General features: G+C 48.2%; 1 protein-coding gene across 1 annotated transcript in view; it reads left to right on the top strand.

The window, feature by feature from the left end:
* The first annotated feature begins 6,887 nt into the window (after positions 1-6,887).
* The window catches only part of ABHD2 (abhydrolase domain containing 2, acylglycerol lipase), a 73,080-nt gene continuing 57,253 nt past the window's right edge, over positions 6,888-22,714 (top strand). The window contains exon 1 of the mRNA XM_028136792.2: positions 6,888-7,213. The gene's annotated coding sequence lies outside the window, so the exon portion shown is untranslated. The remainder of the gene's footprint in view (positions 7,214-22,714) is intronic.

Here is a 22,714-nt window from a genome sequence, read left to right as displayed (position 1 = left end):
CTTGAGGTAAGGAAACAGTACCCCCAGACAGAGGAGCTGGGTCAGGCAGAGCAAGCAAAGTCCAGGCTCACAGAGACCACCAAAGCTGGAAGACACTCTAAGACATGAATTCTGGCCCTAGCCGATTTGGCTCAGTGGATAGAGCGTCAGCCTGCGGACTGAAAGGTCCCAGGTTCGATTCCAGTCAAGGACACATGCCGGGGTTGCGGGCTTGATCCCCAATAGGGAACATGCAGGAGGCAGCTAATCAATGATTCTCTCTCTCATTGATGTTTCTATCTCTCTCTCTCCCTGTCCCTGCCTCTCTGAAATCAATAAAAAAATAGGTTTAAAAAAAATACATGAATTCTGGAGGATACAGCCACAGACAGAAAGAGAGGAGCCTTGCTGAGGCCATGCTGAGGTCCAGGAAAAAGCACAGCGAGTGGAGAAGGGTGTTGAGGGACTCAGTGCTGTTCGTTCTGGAATATGAAGGTTGTTTGGGTATTTGGGCATGATGTGCACTAGGGGTAAGTCTGGAGGAGGGCACTGAATTGATTTTTTAAAAAGACATTTAGGCCCTAACCGGTTTGGCTCAGTGGATAGCACGCTGGCCTGCGGACTCAAGGGTCCCAGGTTTGATTCTGGTCAAGGGCATGTACCTTGGTTGCGGGCACGTCCCCAGTAGGAGGTGTGCAGGAGGCAGCTGATTGATGTGTCTAACTCTCTATCCCTCTCCCTTCCTCTCTGTAAAAAATCAATAAAATATATATTTTTTTAATAAAGACATTTAGGAATGGACCATGGGTGGTGGTTCTAAGGCAAGCGAGAAGAAAGTAGTAGTAGAGGATGTTCTATTGTAAAAGGGGCATGAATATGTCAAAGAAGAGATCAGCTGGCCCATCTCATCTTGTTGGTTTCTCCTGCTTACTGAATGAGTCGTTTTTGTTGGAGAGCAATTTTTAAAAAATATGTATATCTTTATTGATTTCAGAGAGGAAGGAAGAGGGAGGAGAGAGAGATAGAAACATCCATGAGGAGAGAGAATCATTGACCAGCTGCCTCCTGCAAGTCCCTCATTAGGGATCGAGCCCACAACCCTGGCATGTGCCCTTGACTGGAATCGAACCTGGGACCTTTCAGTTCACAGGTTGATGCTCTATCCACTGAGCCAAACCCGCTAGGGCCAATTTGTTTTAATCTTGCTCATTTGACTATGTCAAGTCTCTTTAAATAATCACAATGGCTGCTTCTTGCTAGAACATGGAATGCCTTTCTTTTGAAACTGGGTTTAGTTTTTTCTGGTTACACGCCTAAAACCATATGCTGTGTCACCCAGCAGCAGCCTCATGCATCCCGTGTTTACTGCGTCTCTTGATTGCATCATTTTCTCTTCAGCTTGATTTAATCTCGTGGTGGTTGTTTTTTGTTTGTTTGTTTGTTTGAATCTGATGGGGTTTAAAAAAATAAATTTAGTGTGGCCTCCGCATGCAGTGTTTAGAAAGTCTACAATCGTGTGCACTAATGTCCTGGGCCTTCATATTCACTCAGCACTCACTCACTGACTCACCCATAGCCGCTTCCAGTCCTGTAAGCTCCAGTGTTCAGTACAGTAATAGGCCGTATCAGCTTGTAAGCTATGAGCAACAGGCTGTATCCTAGAGCCCAGATATGCAGGAGGTGGTACCATCTAGGTTTGTGCACATACACTCTGTGATGTTCGCACAAGGATGGCATTGCCTGAATCACCTATTTCTCAGAACGCATCATTAAGTAGCACATGACTGTAACAAGAAGGTAGTAAAGAGTTAGGGTCAGCCCTAACCGGTGTGGCTCAGTGGATAGAGCGTCGGCCTGCGGACTCAAGGGTCCCAGGTTCGATTCCGGTCAAGGGCATGTACCTTGGTTGCGGGCACATACCCATTAGGGAGTGTGCAGGAGGCAGCTGATCGATGTTTCTCTCTCATCGATGTTTCTAACTCTCTATCCCTCTCCCTTCCTCTATGTAAAAAAATCAATAAAAATATATTAAAAAAAAAAAAAAAGAGGGTCAAAATTCTGGAGTTTAGGATGCCGGGAGCCTGCTGTGCCCTGTGCTAGGAGAGCCAAATAGGGAAGAGGAAACCCTTGACTTAGGGAACATCAACTGGCCTCTGTCACTGCCCTGGCCGCCTTTCCATCTTCTCTCCTGCTGAGTCTGCACTTGGCCTCTACTCGGAACAAACCGGCTTGTGTTCTTCCACTGGGAGCCTGCGTTCCTGGGGTCCTACCACCTGGACGGCCATGCCAGCCCCACCCCAACTCCAGCCCCAAGGATCTAAAGCAGAAAACATTATTCCCTCCTCTGAGTAATTCTTCCTCACACTGATTACTCTCGGTCACTTACTGTTCAGTTCTTGGAGTTATCTCGCACAGTATGTCCTCTTTGTCCTATATAGGAATGGGACTTTGCTTTATGGCTCTGTTTACTTCTCTAGTATTGTATGTCTCGTGCGATAAAAATATTTACTCTTGCCCTAGCTGGTTTGGCTCAGCGGATAGAGTGTCAGCCTGCGGACTGAAGGGTCCCAGGTTTGATTCCAGTCAAGGGCACATGCCCGGGTTGTGGGCTCGATCTCCAGTAGGGGGCATGCAGGAGGCAGCTGATCCATGATTCTCTCTCATCATTGATGTTTCCATCTCTCTCTCCTTCTCCCTTCCTCTCTGAAATCAATAAAAATATTAAAATAAATAAAAGCTCAGTAACATGAAATTATGCAGGAAAGGGTGTGTGATGCCCTTATTTAACGCGCAAGTTTTATTGACTTCTTTTGAGTGAACAGCATGAGGAACTCAACTTTTATTACTGTAATTAAGGATGACGTCAGGAAGGGGAATGCGTGGTGACTAAGAAGGCATCTTTAGCCAACCACCAGCCTGACAGCGCGTATGTATCTGATTATAAGGCTGGAACAGCTTTTCATCGTGTGTGTGTGTGTGTGTGTGTGTGTGTGTGTGTGTGTGTGTGTGTGTGTGATGGGCATTTACAGTGCTGGATCCTGTGCGTGTAAGTGTAAGTATTCCATATATTGTGTCGTCCAAACTCTGAGACTATTTGAGAATGAGAAGGGGACACTATAAAAAATTTGCCAAGGCTGTCCTGGGCATGAAAGCAAGCACCCTATGATTTTATTATAGACAACTTCACCCATAGGTTTAAGGAAGCAACCCAAATCATAGCCAAGGGGATTATTCGTCACTGTTTTTGAATAGCCAGCAGGAAGCTTTTCCAATAACTAAAGACATCATAGAACCATTGCATGCTGGGACTTAAAACTTGCAAACTTTATCTCCATTATCAGAAGGACTGGCCTGGAGGCCTGGCATCGGGCATGCTGAACTCACTGCCTAGTTACACACAGGCAGCACTGGCTGTGGAAGTCACGTGACAATTCTGGGTTTCTCAGCGCCTGTGCCATCTTGGCCTTCAAGGGAAGTCCATGAACATCCAGGCTGCAGCTTCTAGTACTGTTCTCTCAGCCACGTCCTTTGCCATTTCCCTCACAGTGATTAAGTTGATGAGGTCCAGGCTCAAAAATCTTAACTCAGTCCTTGGAACCCTCTTTTGGTGAGGATATTCTGAAGGAAAAGTTTCTCTGTCCAGGTGGTAGATGTTGCTGGTTTAAAACAAAAATCCGCCCTAGCCGATTTGGCTCAGTGGATAGAGTGTTGTCCTGTGGACTGAAGGGTCCCAGGTTCGATTCCGGTCAAGGGCATATACCTCAGTTGCAGGCTCCTCTCTGGCCGGGGCCCTGGTCGGGGCTTGTGCAGGAGGCAACCCATCGATGTGTTTCTCACATCGATGTTTCTCTCTGTCTTTCCCTCTCTCTTCTACTCTCGCTAAAAATCAATGGAAAAATATCCTCGGGTGAGGATTAACAACAAAAAAATCCTTCATGTTTTGGGGGGATGGGTAAATAGGAACTTGGTGTCCAATTTTGCTGTTAACCTAAAACTATTTTTAAAAGAATGTCTATATGAAAACTTGAGAAAATGAGTTAGTGCCTTAGAGAAAGGGTCTTCAATGGGCTCCTGGAATAACTAGGCAAAGACTTATTGGGAACTAAGTATGTGCCAGGCTCTGTTTGATGCACTTGAACTCATTTGCTCCTCACAGCACCCCATCATCCGAATTTTACAGAGGAAAGGGGGGCACAGAGAGGTGAGTACTTGCCCAAAAATCACAAGGCGAGGAAGGGCGGAGGCAGGGTTCAAGCGAAACAGCAGAGGCGCCAGAGCGGGTTGCTCTCAACCATCCCTTAAGGACACAGAAAAAGCAGTCACTGATTTTGCAGAAAGAAAATAAACAGAGCGCGCCACCTGCTGTGGCCACTGCTGCCTGCTGCCTCCCATGGGAACTCGAGGACTTTCCAAAGGGCTGGGAAACCCTGCTGAGAGGCCCCAGGGGAGTTTAGAGCCAGTCCCACTTTAGTCAATCCCCTCCGTTCTCTTGATAACAAGGCACGCACATGCTTTCAGAAGAGCACTTCACAGCCTCATCCTAACGCCTAGTTATCCCAGGCCAAGCCTCACTAACCTGAAGGCAAAAAGGAGTCCATTCTGTCTCTTCAATGGCCGCCCGCAGGAAAACTTGATAGAATGAAATAATACGGCTCAACAGAATATGGCAAGAGCCAAAGCAGAGGGGAGGAAATAGACGCCATGGACAAAGAAGAAAGCAGTTCTAAGTGTTGCAGGTGGTAATGGGTCATTACTGAAGCCACAGCCAGTGCAAAGGAGAAGATGTGTGCGTGCCTTCCTCCTTCTTCCTCTGCCTGGGCTCATTCTCGGCTTCTTTTTTCAGCCTCTGTGACGCGATCGTGTTTTAGAATTCCTGAACTGGGTGGACACGTCCCTTTCTGGAAATGTTGGCTGAACCCATGTTCCTGACCTGGGGGGAAAAATATCAGTCTGCACAATGGTAAGTCCAGCTGGGGTTTACGCCTCACAGCTGCTTTCTGTGGCTTTGAATCAAGCTGGAGAAATCTCCCCGGATCTCAGGAGCCACTCCATGCCTTTCACGACCTGACAAGACATCTCAGTCTCCTTTTGCCAACACAAGCAGAGGCAACCCTGTATTGGGCCGGCCTGTTTCCCCAGCACGTGTGCAGACATATGTATGGCCACCAAGCAGAACTATTTAAAGACACAGAACTAGAAAACAGTGGAGCAGAACCAAGCGCGCGCGCGCACACACACACACACACACACACACGCACAACTGGCAAACAGATCTAAAGCTCTTTTCTGGAACCCCAAATTGCTTTAACACAGAGTCAGAACTAGAGGGGTCCCTCACTAAAATCCTTTGCTACAGAAGCCTGGGTTTTTCTTCCCCAAGGTGGAATAAATAAATGCTGAGGTAAACTTTTTTTTAGGTAAACATGACAACTGAATGAAAAATAGAGCAGTGGCAAAGGATTCTCTCTCCTCTTTCATCCTGGAACACCATGGCTGTGGGTCTCTCAAAGGCAGACCTAGAGGGTCTGGGGCGCCTTTAGAATGGGAATGGGCTTCAGAAGTCCCTGGCTGATAGATTTTTATGCAGTGAGTTCTGGTCCAGTGCTGATCGGCCTTTTTTTTTTTTTTTTTTTTTAAATATATTTTATTGATTTTTTACAGAGAGGAAGAGAGAGGGATAGAGAGCTAGAAACATCGATGAGAGAGAAACATCGATCAGCTGCCTCCCGCACACTCCCTACTGGGGATGCGCCCGCAACCAAGGTACATGCCCTTGACCGGAATCGAACCCGGGACCCTTCAGTCCGCAGGCCGACGCTCTATCCACTGAGCCAAACCGGTTTTGGCTGATCGGCCTTTTAAGGGTTATTGAAACCCAAGCCCTGGGACACTTGGATGGGTGAACAGGATATAGGACGCTCCATTTTTCCTTGTCATAATGCTAAAATACGTTGGGGAAAAATTGACATTGCTACAAATACCACTTCCCTTCTCTGGCTAAATGGCTCCTCCCATCTTTTCCAGAGCTATTGTCCCCTGGTAGGGTGGTGCTGTCAGCCCCAAAGGAGTTGCATTTCAAGTCAGTCAAGTGTTCTATTCTTGGTAAAGCACATGCCATTGTAGAAGCTGTTTCAGGCTCATAGAATTTTAGCGCTGGGCCTAGTTCCCTAGACCTCTGGGGGTGAGTAGGTGGGGAACCAGTGTGGACTGAATGCCAGCCAAGCCTGGCATGTTATTATTGTTTACGTCTGCGTTATTTCATCTTATTAACTGCTATTGTTACTCCCGGTTGCCCGATGAAATCAGGGTGCATGCACAAAGGTTAAAGTGACTAGCTCAAGGCTATGCAACAGCGGCTCAATTCTAGGTTAGACTCCAAAGCCTACATTCTTTCTGGTTGCTTCCCACTCAGCGAGGATCTTGAGGGATGCTAGGACAGTGGGACAGTTAACTGCGGTCCACACTGCCCAGCACGACCTAATCAGTTTCCTAGCTTCCCTAGCAGGAACTCCCCTGCAGTTCATTAAACATATTCCAGGCGGCTGCCCCCACCTTCTTCCCTCTCTTTGAGGTTTGGTCCCTCACTTTCCTCCCTCGTCTCTCCCCTGGCCGGACCCCCTATTCCACCCCCCCACCCCCCCGTGTCCTCGGCTACAGGTGAGTCAGTCGTTCGGCCTGGCGCCATCAGATCCCGCAGCTGAGCTACCAGATGGTCTCCCTCCTCCCCTCCCAACCCTAGATGACACCAGACCTCACACAGTCCTCCCTAACCAGCTGGAGATCACAATTGCCTCCCTCTCTGCACCCGCCCCCAGCAACATCAAACGCGACCCGTGTTTTAGCCCTCCTCCCTTTTCCCGCCCCCTCCGGGCTGGCCTTGTCCAATCAGGGCTTGGCCCACGGGCCAAAGACGTCAAAAGTAACCAATTGTCTTTCTTAAGGTCCCCGCCTTTCCGCTGAGGAGCAGCTCCGTCGACCAATGGGCTGCCTCCTGGGCGCAAGGAGCGCGCGGGGCTTTTAGAGCGGCGGCTGAGCGGCCCAATGAAGCGCGGGTTTCCGTGGTTGGGGGCGTGGGAGCAGCGGTCGTCAGGGGCGTGGCGGCAGTTGCTTGGGCGGGCCCGGTAGCCGCGGGAGCTGCCCTGGCCAGGGGTTCCGGCTGCTGTTCCATGAGCGCCGCGGAGCTGCAGGAACCGGACGGGGGACGAGCTGGGCCTCTGTAGTCAACCACACACAGGTAAAGCCAGGGCCGAGCGAACCCCGCTAAGCCGGGATCGCGCCCCGAATCGGTCGGGTCAAACCCCTGAAACCTCGCGGTCCTCATCGTGGCTCGGCCCATCGCACCGCTGCCTGCGCGCCCGGGAGCTTCGGGGCCTGTCACCTGGCGCCACGGGAGTCCCGAGGGCCGATTCGCCAAGTGGCCGGGAGGGAGGCTGCTTGGCCCGCAGCGGGTACGCGTTCCTGAAAGCCCTTTGTCCCCTCCTGTCCCGGCTGCCGAGGTCGGGGACATCCCGGACTGTAGCCTCTCTTGCCGGCCATCGCTCCATCGGTGCGCACTCTTGGGACCTCTGGGGAGGGCGGGTATGCTGGCTCAGGCTTGGTGACGGAGGGCCAAGGGGCCTGATGGTCGGGCATCCGAGTGGCCTCTGCGTTTCAGGGCTCCAGGGGTACACCTGGGACCGCTGGGTTCAAGTTGTAGGAAGGCAGCTTTTGTCCCACTTGGAGACGCGCTTACTGAGCTCGCCGGGGCTCCGAGCACTGTTCTAGGCGCTTTGTGGGCTTCCCCACTAGGAGAGCTGTCCAGCAGGGGCAGGTGGCTGCCTGCCAGGCTGGGCAGCCAGCGCCTCGACCTTGGAAGTGTCCGGGCGGAGGTCAGATTACAGCCACCTGTCAGGGATGCTGAGGAAGGGACCCACCTGTAAAGCCTGTGGCCACTCACAGACGCGTTCCGGGTGACTCGCACGCCTTGCTTGGGAGGGATACTCCTGGGGTAGTTGGGAAGTGGATGTTGCATTCACCCATCATGAGTTTTGTGGTCTCAACTCTCAAGAGTGGGTGTAAAAGAGAATAGACTGTGGCAGAAATACAAGGTTCATTTAACCATCATGGAACTCCTTAATTTGAATGTGGACTGCCTGTCTTAATCTTCCGATTCCTCTCCTTCAGCACGTCAGTTTCACCTACATTCCATTAACGGGATGTGACCCGGCTCATGACAAGGATCTGGGGAGAGTTAATGTAGGTTGCACAGAGTTAATGTGACCTGCGGCCAGAGCTTTTTTGAGGGCCATTTTGTTAAAACCACATTAAGTCGAGTCCAAAAGAGAAAGCATACAGTATCAGTTGACTGCCCTCTGTCATATGAGATGACATAATAATCTCCTGAAGGTCAGGAGGCAGGGAACTTTGACACCACTTGCTGCCTGTTTTAGGATGAATTAACCTTTGAATAACCAGTCAGACAGCAGATCAGTCCATACAGCTTGGGCTTGTGGCATTTTATTTATTTTTTATTTTTTGTTAATCCTCACCCGAGGATATTTTTCTTTGATTTTTAGAGCGAGTGGAAGAGAGAGGGAGAGATAGAAACATCGATGTAAGAGAGACACATCGATTGGTTGCCTCCTGCACACACGCCGACCAGGGCTGGGGAGCCTGCAACCAAGGCATGTGCCCTTGACCGGAATCGAACCCGGGACCCTTCAGTCCTCAGGCCGACGGTCTATCCACTGAGCCAAACCAGCTAGGGCTGGACTTGTGGCATTTTAGAGCTGAAAACAGCTTAGGTAGAGCTCATCTAATCTTTCTCCTCGATGCACAGGTGAGGAAACTAAGGCCTGGGGCGGTCACTGGTCATCTCAGAGCCAGGCGTAAAGGATGCTCTGTTGACTCTGGATCTGTCAAGTTCATGACTGTGTTTCACTCCCAGCCCATTTATCTCACTCTTGATGTTTAAATGCTAGGGGAGTCCCGAGAGGTTAGGGGCACAGATTTTCATGTCATAGTGCCTGGACTTGAACCCTAGCCTTGCTTCTTTCTAGCCGCAACTTTGGGCAAGTTACTGAACCTCTCCAGGCCTCTGTTTGCTCATCTATAAAACAGGAATAATAATGGTACTTCAATTAAAAGGGTTTTTTGAATGGTACATGAGTTACTATATCTGAAGCACTTAGTTTAGTGCCTGGCCCATAATAACCATTATAGATTTGCTGAATACAATGTTCTGTTGCCCTTTTATACAGTTTTCTTCATGTCTACACCCAGTATTTTCTATCAGGAGTTTATTTTTCTCCCTGCCTTCTCCCCTGCAGTTCATTAAACAGATTCCAGGTTTTATTGTAGATGTCTGTGGGGTTTTCCAAGTCACACTACATTTTGTTTATTTTTCTGTCTTTTATTAAATTAGGGCATTCTTTTTTTCTCTTGTTAGTTTTTTCCTTGTAATTTACACTCTTTTTTATTTTATTTTATATTTTTCTTTTTTTTTTTTTCTGCATGACCTCCCCATCGGGGTACACTCTTTTTTAGACTCCAAATTTGTTTTATTCTTTTTCAAAAGGAGGGGAAATCCCTTCAAATGCTAGTCTCCGATGATACCAATTTCCACGCGTTCTTCCAAATATCTCTTCCCTCTGCTTGGCCCTCCTTCCCAGTTGTCAGTGTGATGCGGCTCGATTATAAATGGATGAACATTTTTAGATTAAGATTTCATGAGCCACTGTATTAAGTGCTTTTCGGAAGTTCAGGGATCGTGTGTCAAATGCAGTTAAGCCAGTTACTTAGTCATTGGAGCAGCGGCAGCGCCTGCCTTGCCGGGCAGACACACAAGTGTGTGACTGGTCCCGGCTGCTAAGCCAGCTTGTTCACTGCTTTCTGTGTGTTTCCTATTCTTTCCTTGAGCTTGAAATAAACCAGATGACAAGTAACCATGGCACAACACTCTTTTCCTCTCTCTTGAGTAGGGGACCTTCCCTCTCGTTCCTTTTTATTTTCACCTTCATTTCCTTTATCACCTTTGCAGTTTTGATAGATACCTACTCTGTTTGCCAGCTAATTTTTTTAAAAAAAATAGATTTTTTATTGATTTCAGAGAGGAAGGGAGAGAGAGAAAACATCAATGATGAGAGAGAGTCATTGATCGGCTGCCTCCTGCACCACCACCCCCCCCCCCCCACTGGGGATCCAGCCTGAAACCCAGGCATGTGCCCTTGATCAGATTCGAACCCAGAACTCTTCAGTTTGCAGGCTGACATTATTCACTGAGCCAAACCAGCCGGGACCTGTTTGCCAGCTAATTTAATTCCTTTTTATTTAGGAGGTGCCTGTCACCTTTATTTCTTGCAGGAATCTCTGGTCACCTTTGGTTTTCCCTTCTCTGTTTTTACGTGTGTTCTGGAATAAAGCAAAGATGATCACTGTTCATTAGTTGGCACCTTCTTAAGAGTTGATTCTGAGGTTTGTTTTTTCGTTTGGGGCATTCCAGAGCTCGGCCATCTTAGAATAATTGCTTTAGTTCCATTGTTGGTGTGTTAATAATGGGCCCCTTTCTCTCTCTCTGGCTCTCTTTTCTCATAATGTCCTGCTGAAAGGGCTTCTCATTTACTGTTATTCTTTTGTCTGTTGTTTTGTTTTGTGTTAATCCTCACAAAAGTGCATTTTCCCACTGATTTTTAGAAAGAGCAGAAGGGAGAGGGAGAAACATTGATGTGAGAGAGACACATCGATTGGTTGCTTCCTGCACACACCCTGACCAGGGCCGAGAAACCTGCCCCCAAGGTAAATGCCCTTGACCGGAATTGAACCCGGGACCCTTCAGTCCACGGGCCAACACTCTATCCCCTGACCCAAACCAGCCAGGGCTATTCTTTCATTCTTTACTCACACCTTCCTCCTGGTAATCTCTGGCAGTGCCCACAAGGAGTATAGGGGTTCCCCACACCCCTTATCCAGAGCACATAGCATTTCTTTGGTCCCATGGAAGACAGGGTCAGAGTCTGTCTTATTTTTTGCCTAAAACCTGGCTCTTTGAAAAGCCGTAGCAAAGAGAGAGACTTCCAATGTAATGAAACACCACGTGGCAGAACCCTGCTATGACCTACTACTTACAACATTCCGGTTCTTATCGCAGTGCGGGATCGCTGTCATATCTGCACATGTATTTTTGCTGTCCTGGTTCCAGGGCATCATGTTTCTGTATTAAGCGTTTTCTGGTTATGAAATGGCTGGTGTGGACGGGCGGCCAGACCTGTTGTTGCCTTTGAAGCTTGTGCCCTGGACCCAGTTGGGTGATGCCGTTACACAAGGACCCATTCTCCGATGTTTTTAAAAATATATATTTTTTAATTATTTTTAGAGAGGAAGGAGAGAGAGAGAGAGAAACATCAATGATGAGAGAGAATCATCGATCGGCTGCCTCCTGCACACCCCACACTGGGGATGGAGCCCGCAACCCTGGGCATGCGCCCTGACCGGGAATCGAACCCTGACCTCCTGGTTCATAGAGTGATGCTCAATCACTGAGTCACGCCGGGCGGCCATTCTCTAATCTTTTTTTTTTTAATTTAATTTTCTATTTTATTTTTAAAATATTTTTTATTGATTTTTTACAGAGAGAGAAAGGGAGAGGGATAGAGAGCCAGAAACATTGATGAAAGAGAAACATCAATCAGCTGCCTCCTGCACACCCCCCACTGGGGATGCGCCAGCAACCAAGGTACATGCCCTTGACCAGAATCGAACTGGGGACCCTTCAGTCAGCAGGCTGACGCTCTATCCACTGAGCCAGACCGGCCAGGGCTTTAATTTTATTTTTTAAAGTATTACAAATAGTAGTACATATGTCTCCTTTTTTTCCCCCATTGACCTTCCCCCAGCCTCCCTTACCACCCCATTCTCCGATCTATTATAGTAAAGTAGCATCTAGGCAAAGAGCTTAATAGAGAATTGGAGCACTGAGGCCGGTGGGTGGGTTTGCCTGGTTTCTGATTCTCTTTTGTTCTCTGTACGTGAAGGTCCATTAAGTTCCGCAAACTGAGCATCTGGTGCGTGCCGGCGACACAGCTGTCCAGATTAACAAGTGTGTTTGGTTTGCTGCATAAAGATTATTTTACTTGTATTGTACATTAAAAACATTTTAATGTTTTTAATTTAAAATAATTTTTCAAATAGGTAATACGTTTGTGATGAAAGGAAATATTCGAAAAGCACAAAAGGCTGGATGTTAAATATGTCTCTGTCCACCCGATTCTGCCACCTAGTTCTTTGTTTTTTTAAAAGATTTTTTTAAACTTTTTTATTTCTAATATATTTTTATTGATTTCAGAGAGGAAGGGGGAGAGAGAGAGAGAAACATCAATGATGAGAGAGAATCATTGATCGACTGCCTCCTACAAGCCCCCCACTGGGGATCGAGCCCACAACTCGGGCATGTGCCCTTGACCGGAATCGAACCTGGGACCCTTCAGTCTGCAGGCTGATGCTCTGTCCACTGAGCCAAACCATCCAGGGCTCAACATGGTCGTAATGGTTTCTGTGGCTCCCAGAATCTTGCTTCTGTTGTGTTTCTCTCATTCCTTTAATGTGCCTTAATCTGCTTTCCTTTACCTCTGAGTCTAATTGAGTCACCTTGAAATTGGATTGAATCTTGAAGATGTTAGTCAGCCAACCTGATCTAGAGTCGTGACTTTCTGGTGTTTGCTCATTGCTGGGTGGCCACATTATCAGTCAGTTGTGCCACAGATAACCGTGTTATGTAATATGAGGGGCAGGACACTCTGTCCAGTCTCTCTGAGGTATAAAAGAGAAGCTTATAGAAGTTTCCCCATTTGTTTTCAGTTCCTCTAATATACACTCCTCTATGTGCTGTTTACCTAGTCATGTCGGTGAGAACACTAAATAACAAGCAGGAAGCCCTAACCGGTGTGGCTCAGTGGATAGAGCATCGGCCTTCGGACTCAAGGGTCCCAGGTTCGATTCCGGTCAAGGGCGTGTACCTTGGTTGTGGGCACATCCCCAGTAGGGAGTGTGCAGGAGGCAGCTGATCGATGTTTCTGACTCTCTATCCCTCTCCCTTCCTCTCTGTAAAAAAATCAATAAAAATATATTTTAAAAAAATAACAAGCAGGAAGTCCAATATAGACTTGCCAAATTTTAATTTTTTCAAATAAAGAAAAAATATCCTATCTCCCATTGTTACCATCATTTAAGAAAATATATATATATGAAGGGAGAGGGATAGAGAGCTAGAAACATCGATGAGAGAGAAACATTGACCAGCCGCCTCCCGCACACCCCCCACGGGGAATGTGCCCGCAACCAATGCACATGCCCCCAACCGGAATTGAACCTGGGATCCTTCAGTCCGCAGGCCGATGCTCTACCCACCGAGCTAAACCGGTTTCGGCAAGAAAATATATTTTAACACCCAAAATGAGGGAAGGTCATTGTGCCAGAGAAACCTTATAAACAGAACGTATTTCGATTGACTTAATGGGACTAAAGTGGTCGGGATCCATCCAGCTCTCTGAAGGGCCTTTAAGACAAACAGGTGCCGGCCTCACTCCTCTGTATTCCTAGAGCCTTACCCAGGGCCTGGCACAGAGAGGGTCCTGGGCCTCAGTTTCCTCTTTTGCACTAATAATAACTCACAGAATTGCGGCGAGTAGCAAATGAGGTAGTGTCTGAGGATGTACTTTGTAAACAGTAAATTCTGTAATTGGTCTGAACTGTCAACACCAGTGCATGTTGTGACATGTTTGAGGAGTAACTGAGGTCATATCTTAAAATCACAAGCATTTGATAAATGTGGAGATACACAAATAAGAACGTTTATCATCGTCTAGTTCTGCTCTGTCATTTTAAAAGATATAGTGACTTGTGCCCTGCCGGTGTGGCTCAGTGGTTGAGCGTCGACCTATGAACCAGGAGGTCACGGTTAGATTCATGGTCCGGGCACATGCCTGGGTTGTGAGCTTGATCCCCAGTGGGGGCGGGGGGCATGCAGGAGGCGGCCCATCGGTGATTCTCTCATTATTGATGTTTCTATCTCTCTCTCCCTTCCTCTCTCTGAAACCAATAAAAATATATTTTTAAAAAGATATAGTGACTTGTTAGCATCAGCCAGAGAAGACTCACGTGTGGTTCACAAACCTAATGTTCTCTCTGGGTGCCGATAGAGAAGCTCATGGCCTGGAATGGGACAGGGGTGTGCATGTACTCACAGGCAGGGCCAGGCTGGACTGAGTGGGCTTGAAGACCCAGACTGTGGCTTAGACCCAGTCCTCCAGCCTTGTTGGATAAAGCCGACCCCACCTTTGCCTTCTCTGGTGAGCACACACTGCCTAGTTAGCATTGTGTCTGTGTGTTTAACTTTTTTTTTATTTTTATTGAATTTTTTACAGAGAGGAAGGGAGAGGGATAGAGATTAGAAACATCGATGAGAGAGAAACATCGATCAGCTGCCTCCTGCACGCTCCCCACTGGGGATGTGCCCGCAACCAAGGTACATGCCCTTGACCGGAATTGAACCTGGGACCCTTGAGTCCACAGGCCGACACTCTATCCACTGAGCCAAACCAGCCAGGGCTGTGTGTTTAACTTTTATTATAATAGCAGGACACTTATTATTCCCATGTAACAGGTAAGGGAACTGAGGTGCGAAGAGGTTAAACTTGCCCAAAGTCCCACAACCAGGAAATGGTAGAGCTGGGCTTCGGGCCAGACCTGACCTTCTCCCAAGCCTGGGAATTTATCTACCCTGTTGTGAGCGGCCTCTCGACCCCAGCATCAGTGCACACCCACAGAAAGCATCTCCGCGAAGCAGAAATCTTTGTGACGCCAATTGTCCCACCCTGTTCCCACAAACCTGTTTCAGATACCGCAGATATCTGAGAAAGCATTTCTCTGTTTCCCTTGGATGTGGAAAAGGATTCCTATTTTATAGTGACACGTACATCTCAGTCTAGGTTAACCTAGGATTAGTTCTAACCAAATTTATATTTTCCGGCCCAGCTGGCGTGGCTCAGTGGTTGAGCATTGACCTATGAACCAGGAGGTCAAGGTTTGATTCCCAATCAGGGCACATGCCCAGGTTGTGGGCTCAATCCCCAGTGTGGGGCATGCAGGAGGCAGCCGCTCAATGATTCTCTCTCATCATTGATGTTTCTATCTCTCTCGCCCTCTCCCTTCCTCTCTGAAATCAATAAAATATATATTTTAAAAATATTTTATGTTTTCTGGATTATATATGTTCATGTCGGATGGAAAATACCATGGACAGGTTTGTTGCATTGGATGTGTTGGAGTGAGTAGCAGAAAGCATGAGTCGTCCAGTGATATTTCCGGGTTTATCTGAACGCCAACAGTCAATTGCCGAATCCCATCTCCCTTCTCTTTGGGGACCTTTCGTTCTGGTGCCTCAGACAGCCTGTTTTTGCTCTGAATTCTCTTTTTTCGTGAACAGTTTCTGAAGTAGAGTGATAATTCTTTGAACCTAGGAAGAAGTGCTTTGGACAAGCAGGGAAAAGGGAAAAAGAAATACGGCATTGGACATTAGTTCCTACGAGTGATAGAAAACGGAAAGCTTTCATTGTGATGGATAGTCATTTGCCTGAACTTGGAGATAGTCTTTAAACTCTCCAAAAGCCGCCGACAGCCCAGGTCACACTGAGCTTGCTCTTCGTCTGAGCACGGCAGTTACTCCTGAAGGCCTGTACCTCTCAACTCAGCCCCGTGCAGTAATCTCAGAAGAAAATGTTGCTCAAGGGACCCGAGTAGTGAGTGATATGTTAGGCCTTTCCCACAGAGTCAATAAATATTTACAGAGTGCCCACTGAGTGCTCAAGACCATAAATTTAAACTTGGATAGAATTTACACATGAGGCCCTAGCCGGTTTGGCTCAGTGGCTAGAGCGTTGGCCCATGGACTGAAGGGTCCTGGGTTCGATTCCAGTCAAGGGCACGTACCTTGGTTGCAGGCTCCTCCCTAGCCCGAGCCCTGGTCAGGGCACATGCAGGAGGCAATCAATGTGTCTCTCTCACATCGATGTTTCTCTCTCTCCCTCTCCCATCCACTCTCTCTAAAAATCAATGGAAAAATACCCTCAGATGTGGATCAACAACAACAACGGAAGAATTTACACATGAGGATTGAATTAGACTGGCACAGACAGAATCCCCAACAGAGATGACTAGTAAAGGGATATGAACTGCCACTGTCATGGAGAGATGAGACTTTCAGATCCTCTGGATGTGAGAGGGTCTTTGCACACGCGAAGGTGGGAGACGGTGTGATTGTCAGGGCCTGGCGGGGATGTGCGCCCCCATGAAGGTTCCTGTATGGTTCAGCAGGTTGAGCAGAACCGTCTAGATGCCGTTGAGGGCTTGCAGTGACGTTCAGGTGGTGAATGACAGTGCTTGTCCAGCGTCCCATGGATCAGGTTACACCTGCTCACACCCCCTGCCACATGTTAGCCCCTCAGGTTGCCAGCCCAGCACGTGTGCGACACACATGTAGTGCCATCTTCCAGGCTGATCTCTGGAATTCCTTTGTAAGCAAAGCCCCGCAGCTTCATTCCGCAGTGACTCACTCCTTCTGCTCCCAAACCTGTCCCTCTTGTCTGCCGGCCTCCAGTCTCCTGACTGCCCCGCATTCCTGGCCTAGCCTCAGCCTCTGAGCCCAGCCCAGTCTGCGCCCACCCCTCCTTCTCACCTTCTCGTCTGTTCCATTCTTCTATGGCTCCCCAGCTCTCTGAGGCCACCTCCTTCTCCTTCCTGTCTCCTTGGTTTGAATTCCCCTCGTATTTATAGGGGGTACTTCAGGATTTCATAGATTTGCACTGTTTTCTAATTCTTTTATGAGTGCCCTGCATTATGCTTTTTTAAAAAATAAATTCTTATTGATTGCAGAGAGGAAGGGAGAGGGAGAGAGAGACAGAAAGATAAACATCAATGATGAGACAGAATCATTGATCAGCTGCCTCCTGCACACCCCTCACTGGGGATCGAGCCCACAACCCAGGCATGTGCCCTTGACCGGAATCGAACCTGGGACCCTTCAGTCCGCAGGCCGACGCTCTAGCCACTGAGCCAAACCAGCCAGGGCCTGCATTATGCTTTTTTCATAGCCCCAACAGAGCTCAGCATGAAACTGATATTTTGGTACCCACGGGGAGTGGAGTGAAATGTCAGAAAGGGAGTGTAGTTTTACAAACGTCCCCCCAGCGCTATTGACACCCTCTTTGGGGGCGGGGGGAGAGGGGGTGTCTGTCCTCTTTATGTATAAGCCACGGCATTATCCACCAAGGCTCTCCCAACTTCCACGGGGAAATCAGTTCTGGGGAAATGCGATCACTCTCCCAATGATGGAGAAGCATTTACCTCATTTCTTTTTTTTTTTTTTTTATATATTTTTTGATTTTTTACAGAGAGGAAGGGAGAGGGAAAGAGAGTTAGATACATCGATGAGAGAGAAACATCGATCAGCTGCCTCCTGCACACCTCCTACTGGGGATGTGCCCGCAACCAAGGTACATGCCCTTGACCAGAATCGAACCTGGGACCCTTGAGTCCGCAGGCCGACGCTCTATCCACTGAGCCAAACCGGTTTCGGCGCATTTACCTCATTTCTGATGAAATCATCTTCCTTGGTGGCTGCTCCCTCCCAGGACACGCGCCTGCCTGGGGAAGGAGTCCCTGGGCGAGGAAGAGCTCCTGGAAATGAGCGAGTGGCTGACGCTGCTCTGAGGGCCGTGCACCTGCTTCAGGGTGTGGAGCGGACACAGTGGGTTTATCTGCCAGAAGGCGGTGCGGGTGAGGGGCAGCCTCTCCGGGAAAGGAGGGGCCCCTCGGCAGGAGAGGGGGGTATGTGTCAGGACTGTGCACTGCCAGGACCCCTGTTAGCACACACACAAGGACATGCCTTGAAACTGTTCATGGAACTTGACAATGGACCCTTATTACTCGGGGATTTATCAAGTCTGTGTTACAAGAATCCAGAGTGTGTCCTGGGACTAATTTCAAACTTGGAGGAGGCCCGAGCAGTTAATCAGCTAGCTGTTTCATTGTGCGTGAGGTCTCTGTGTGTGAGGAAAGTGTGTCTTTTGCAGTAATTTCATCTGTTGGATCGGGGAGTTGACCTAGGCAACACGGAGGAGAGTCCGGTAGTGGTGATGGTATAGCTCAGTGGTCAGCAAACTCATTAGTCAGCAGAGCCAAATATCAACAGGACAACGATTGAAATTTCTTTTGAGAGCCACATTTTTTAAACTTAAACTTCTTCTAACGCCACTTCTTCAAAATAGACTCGCCCAGGCCGTGGTATTTTGTGGAAGAGCCACACTCAAGGGGCCAAAGAGCCGCATGTGGCTCGAGAGCCGCAGTTTGCCGACCACGGGTCTAGCTAATATTTGGGCGCTTAGCTGAACCGCAGAGGCAAAGAGACCAAGCCAGTAAACATCTGTGCACAGAACCCAGTTTGTATTGTGCTAACAAGCAGCTTGGGAGCGTTCGCCTCGTTAGCTGATTATGGTCTCTCGGTTGGAGCTCGCTGGGTAACAAGGGACCTTTTGAAAGGATGTGGCACTGTTCTCCCGCCTCTGCAGGCCAGGGGTGCGGAATGCTGAGTCACGGGGGGTCATCTGGGCATGTCCCCTCACAGGGCGGGGTCTGGAAGTCAGATCAGGGTCGCAGGTCGGTTTCCTCCCTCGGGCCCTGAGAGGAAGTCTGTTGTGGCCTCTCCTTCCGTCTGGTGGCTCCGGGGCTTAGAGACCGCATCACCCCAATCACTGCTTTCATCTCCCTTCCCCTCTGTCTGTCTGCGTCTCTGTCCAAATCCCCTCTTCATATGAGGACGCCAGTCATGGATTAGGGCCCATCTAATCAGCATGATCCCATTGTAGCTTGCCTACATCTTCAATGAGTCTCTTCAAATAAGGTTCTACGTGGGCATGGATTTTAGGGGGACACTTTTTTTTTTTTTAATACTAGAGGCCCCATGCACAAAATTCGTGCAAGGATTGGCCTTCGCAGCTCCCTGCCCACTGATCATTCCGGAAGGTCGTTCCACTGTCCAGTCTAATTACCATATTAGCTCTTTATTATATAGGATATTTTTATTGATTTCAGAGAGGAAGGGAGAGGCAGAGAGAGATAGAAACATCAATGATGAGAGAGAATCATGGATCAGCTGCCTCCTGCATGCCCCACACTGGGGATCGAGCCCACAACCCGGGCATGTGTCCTGACTGGGAATCAAGCTGTGACCTCCTGGTTCATAGGTCAATGCTCAACCACTGAGCCACACCGGCTGGTCAGGGGGATGCTGCTTACCCCACTACACTAGGTAGTGAGTTTTCAGTGCTTAAAGTCTCCACTCAGATTTTTCTGTCTTCATAGTCAGTTTTGGATTGTCAGGGAACATTAATATTCCAAGGCCGATGCAGGTAGAATGAACATGATGGGATTATTGGCATCAGTGGCACAGCTGAAAATGCATGACTGTGGAACTTATTATTTTTTAAAATATATTTTTATTGATTTCAGAGATGAAGGGAGAGGGAGAGAGAGAGAGAAACATCCATGATGAAAGAGAATCATGGATCGGCTGCCTCCTGCATGTCCCCTACTGGGGATCGAGCCCACAACCTGAGCATGTGTCCTGACCGGGAATCGAACCCTGACCTCCTGGTTCATAGGTCGATGCTCAAACCACTGAGCCAGCCGGGCGGGCTGTGGAACTCATTTGAGGGAAGAAGAAAGGCCCCGAGGGCTGCCGTTCTTGTGGATTGTGTGGTTCCGAGGTCCCCAGTGGCTGGGCAGCGGCTGTCTTCTGTTACCCAGCTCCGAGCTCCGAGCGTTGTTCCTGTGCTCTTCAGCCAAGGACTGCAATTCTATCCCTAGAATCTCAGAAATTTTGAGCTGCAAGAGGTCTTTGGTATTATCTACTTCTCATGTAACCCTCTTGTTTTACAGATGAGGTCTTTAGGGCCCGGAAAGGTTAAGTGGCTTGTTCAAGGTCACCGGCGTGGAAGGGGCAGAGCAGGCACTGAGACCCAGGCCTCAGAACCCCTGGAGGAGAGCCTGCGCCCGCCCCGTGGCCCTGCCTCTCCCTGCATCTGGGCCTCCATTGTATTTCTTTTTCTTTTTTTCTTTTTTAAAATATATTTTATTGATTTTTTTACAGAGAGGAAGGGAGAGGGATAGAGAGTTAGAAACATCGATGAGAGAGAAACATCGATCAGCTGCCTCCTGCACACTCCCCACTGGGGATGTGCCCACAACCAAGGTACATGCCCTTGACCGGAATCGAACCTGGGACCTTTCAGTCTGCAGGCCGATGCTCTATCCACTGAGCCAAACCGGTCAGGGCTGGGCCTCCATTGTAAAAGGTGGGCCGAAACCGGTTTGGCTCAGTGGATAGAACGTCGGCCTTCGGACTGAAAGGTCCCAGATTCCGGTCAAGGGCATGTACCTTGATTTCGGGCACATCCCCAGTAGGAGATGTGCAGGGGGCAGCTGGTCGATGTTTCTTTCTCATCCATGTTTCTAACTCTCTATCCCTCTCCCTTCCTCTCTGTAAAAAATCAATAAAATATATTAAAAAAAAAAAAAAAAAAAAAAAAAGGTCGCTCTTGGCCGAGACAGAGAAGCCCAGGCCCCGCCCTGGCGGGGATGCCAGTCCGGCGTGTCTCGGACCCAGGGCCACCCTGAGAGCTCCTATACTGTTGGGTGCTTGGCAGCACCTTGCGTTGCTTTGTTCATGTAGAGGCTACAAATGGAATTTTAACTATGAGTTCCAGCATCTAAATTCCACTCACAGCCCTAGCCGGTTTGGCTCAGTGGATAGAACGTCAGCCTGCAGACCAAAGGGTCCCGGGTTCGATTCCAGTCAAGGGCACATACTTGGTTGCAGGCTCCCCCCCCCCCCCCCCCGGGCCCGGGCCCTTTGGGGCTCCTGCAGGAGGCAACCAATCAATGTGTTTCTCTCACGTCGATGTTTCTCTCTGTCTTTCCCTCTCTTCCACGCTCCCTAAAAATCAATGGAAAAATATCCTCAGGTGAGGATTAAAAAAACAACAAAAGATAAATTCCATTCATTAAGTGACTGAGGTGGGAGCCGGGGAGGTGTGCGGCTGATGGTCTGAAGAAGGACTGATCAGGCAAGTCCATGGGGGTAGGGGCAGGGGCTGGGGCGAGGCTTCCTTTCTATCCTCAGCATTCCCGGCCCTCCAGCCATGCTGGGTGACTTCCCTATGGGCTGCCTGATGGTCATTTTAACTGGATTTCACCTGCTTGGAAAGGGGACAAGGACACACAAAATAGTGCAATGGAAGCTGAGTTTGTTATGTCTGGAGCAAATCCAGAATATTAATATGCAGTGGCAGGTTGATCTTGGAAAGAAAGAACAACATAAAATAAAAAGCAGCAAGATGATTTTAAATTAATTTCAAGAGTTTTGTTCTTAAATTGCCAGCTACTTATTGGCTTAATACACATTCTCACACTTAAACATACTTCTAAATCCTAAGGCCCAGTTTTAGGTCTAGCTGCTCTGTAAATCCTTCTATGGTTAATTATTTCCTGGACTAATTATTCCTGTCCCCACGTTTCTAAAGTATATGTAGCCTTAACAGAAACTTCTTTTCTACCCCGTTAAGATGAGAATTCTACTTCATTACAGTCCCATACAATGCTTAGCATAGTGCTAGGCACACAGTAGGTCCTCAAGCCCACTGAAGTTCAAGGGCGGTGACCCTGGTGACTGCGGTAGAACTGCCCTTCTCCTCGGGAATTCAGGTTCGAGCCCTGAATCAAGGCTGCATATTTGGACCAGAGTCATTACAGCCCTCTCATAGGATTGCCTTCGCTGAATTGAATTCAATTTTAAACCTTGTCATTTTTCAAGGGTTGAGTAAATTATTTCTCTATTGCATTTGCTATTTAAAAAGGTTGTAGGAGGACACTGCCTATCACTTCACTCAAGGTCCTTTTTTGTCAAGTCCCACGGATTTTTTATTTTATTTTTTTTAATAATTCCGTGCCTGAAAAACCCTGCTTCCCCTGAGTGTCTGTCATGCTTTCTGGGGTAAGAACACAATACACGTTAGCTCTCTTCCCATTTTGGGTCTAAATGGGTTTTCCTCTTCCCCCTGGCTGTCAGAGATTGCAAACGCGTTCTGGGTTCCATCACATAGGTAATGGTGTAGGATGGCATAGGTACTTTCCTTGTTCAGAGTTTCTTTTTGTTGTTGTTGCTAATCCTCGCCCGAGGATATTTTTTCCCACTGATTTTTAGAGAGAGTGGAAGGGAGGAGGAGAGACAGAGAGAAAGAAACATTGATGTGAGAGAGACACACTCAACTGGCTGCCTCCTGCGCTTGGCCTGACCAGGGCCAGGCATCCAAAAGCTGCAACTGAGATACATGCCCTTAACCGAATCAAACCCGCGACCCTTCAGTCCACAGGCCAACGTTTCTTAATTTTTTCTTGGGTTTTGCTCGTTGCTATTTTAAAGTTCTTTTTTCTAGCAAAACCAGTGGACACAGACAGTAGCGGGGAGGGGGGGTGAGGTCTTGTGCTTGGGGGAGGGAGTTGCGGGGGAGAGGTCAATGGGGGGCAAAGGAGACTCATACTTTAAACACTAAAGACTTTTTTTAAAGTTCTTTTTTTCTAATAACAAAAATATTTATAGTCATTAGAATTTTGGAAAAGAAAAAAGAGAAAGAAAAATAGCCTACAATCT

Source organism: Eptesicus fuscus, chromosome 25 (genome assembly GCF_027574615.1).
Source record: "Eptesicus fuscus isolate TK198812 chromosome 25, DD_ASM_mEF_20220401, whole genome shotgun sequence".
Classification (NCBI taxonomy): domain Eukaryota; kingdom Metazoa; phylum Chordata; class Mammalia; order Chiroptera; family Vespertilionidae; genus Eptesicus; species Eptesicus fuscus.
Note: the sequence above shows the minus strand (reverse complement) of the source record. Positions and strands in the feature narration are given on the sequence as shown.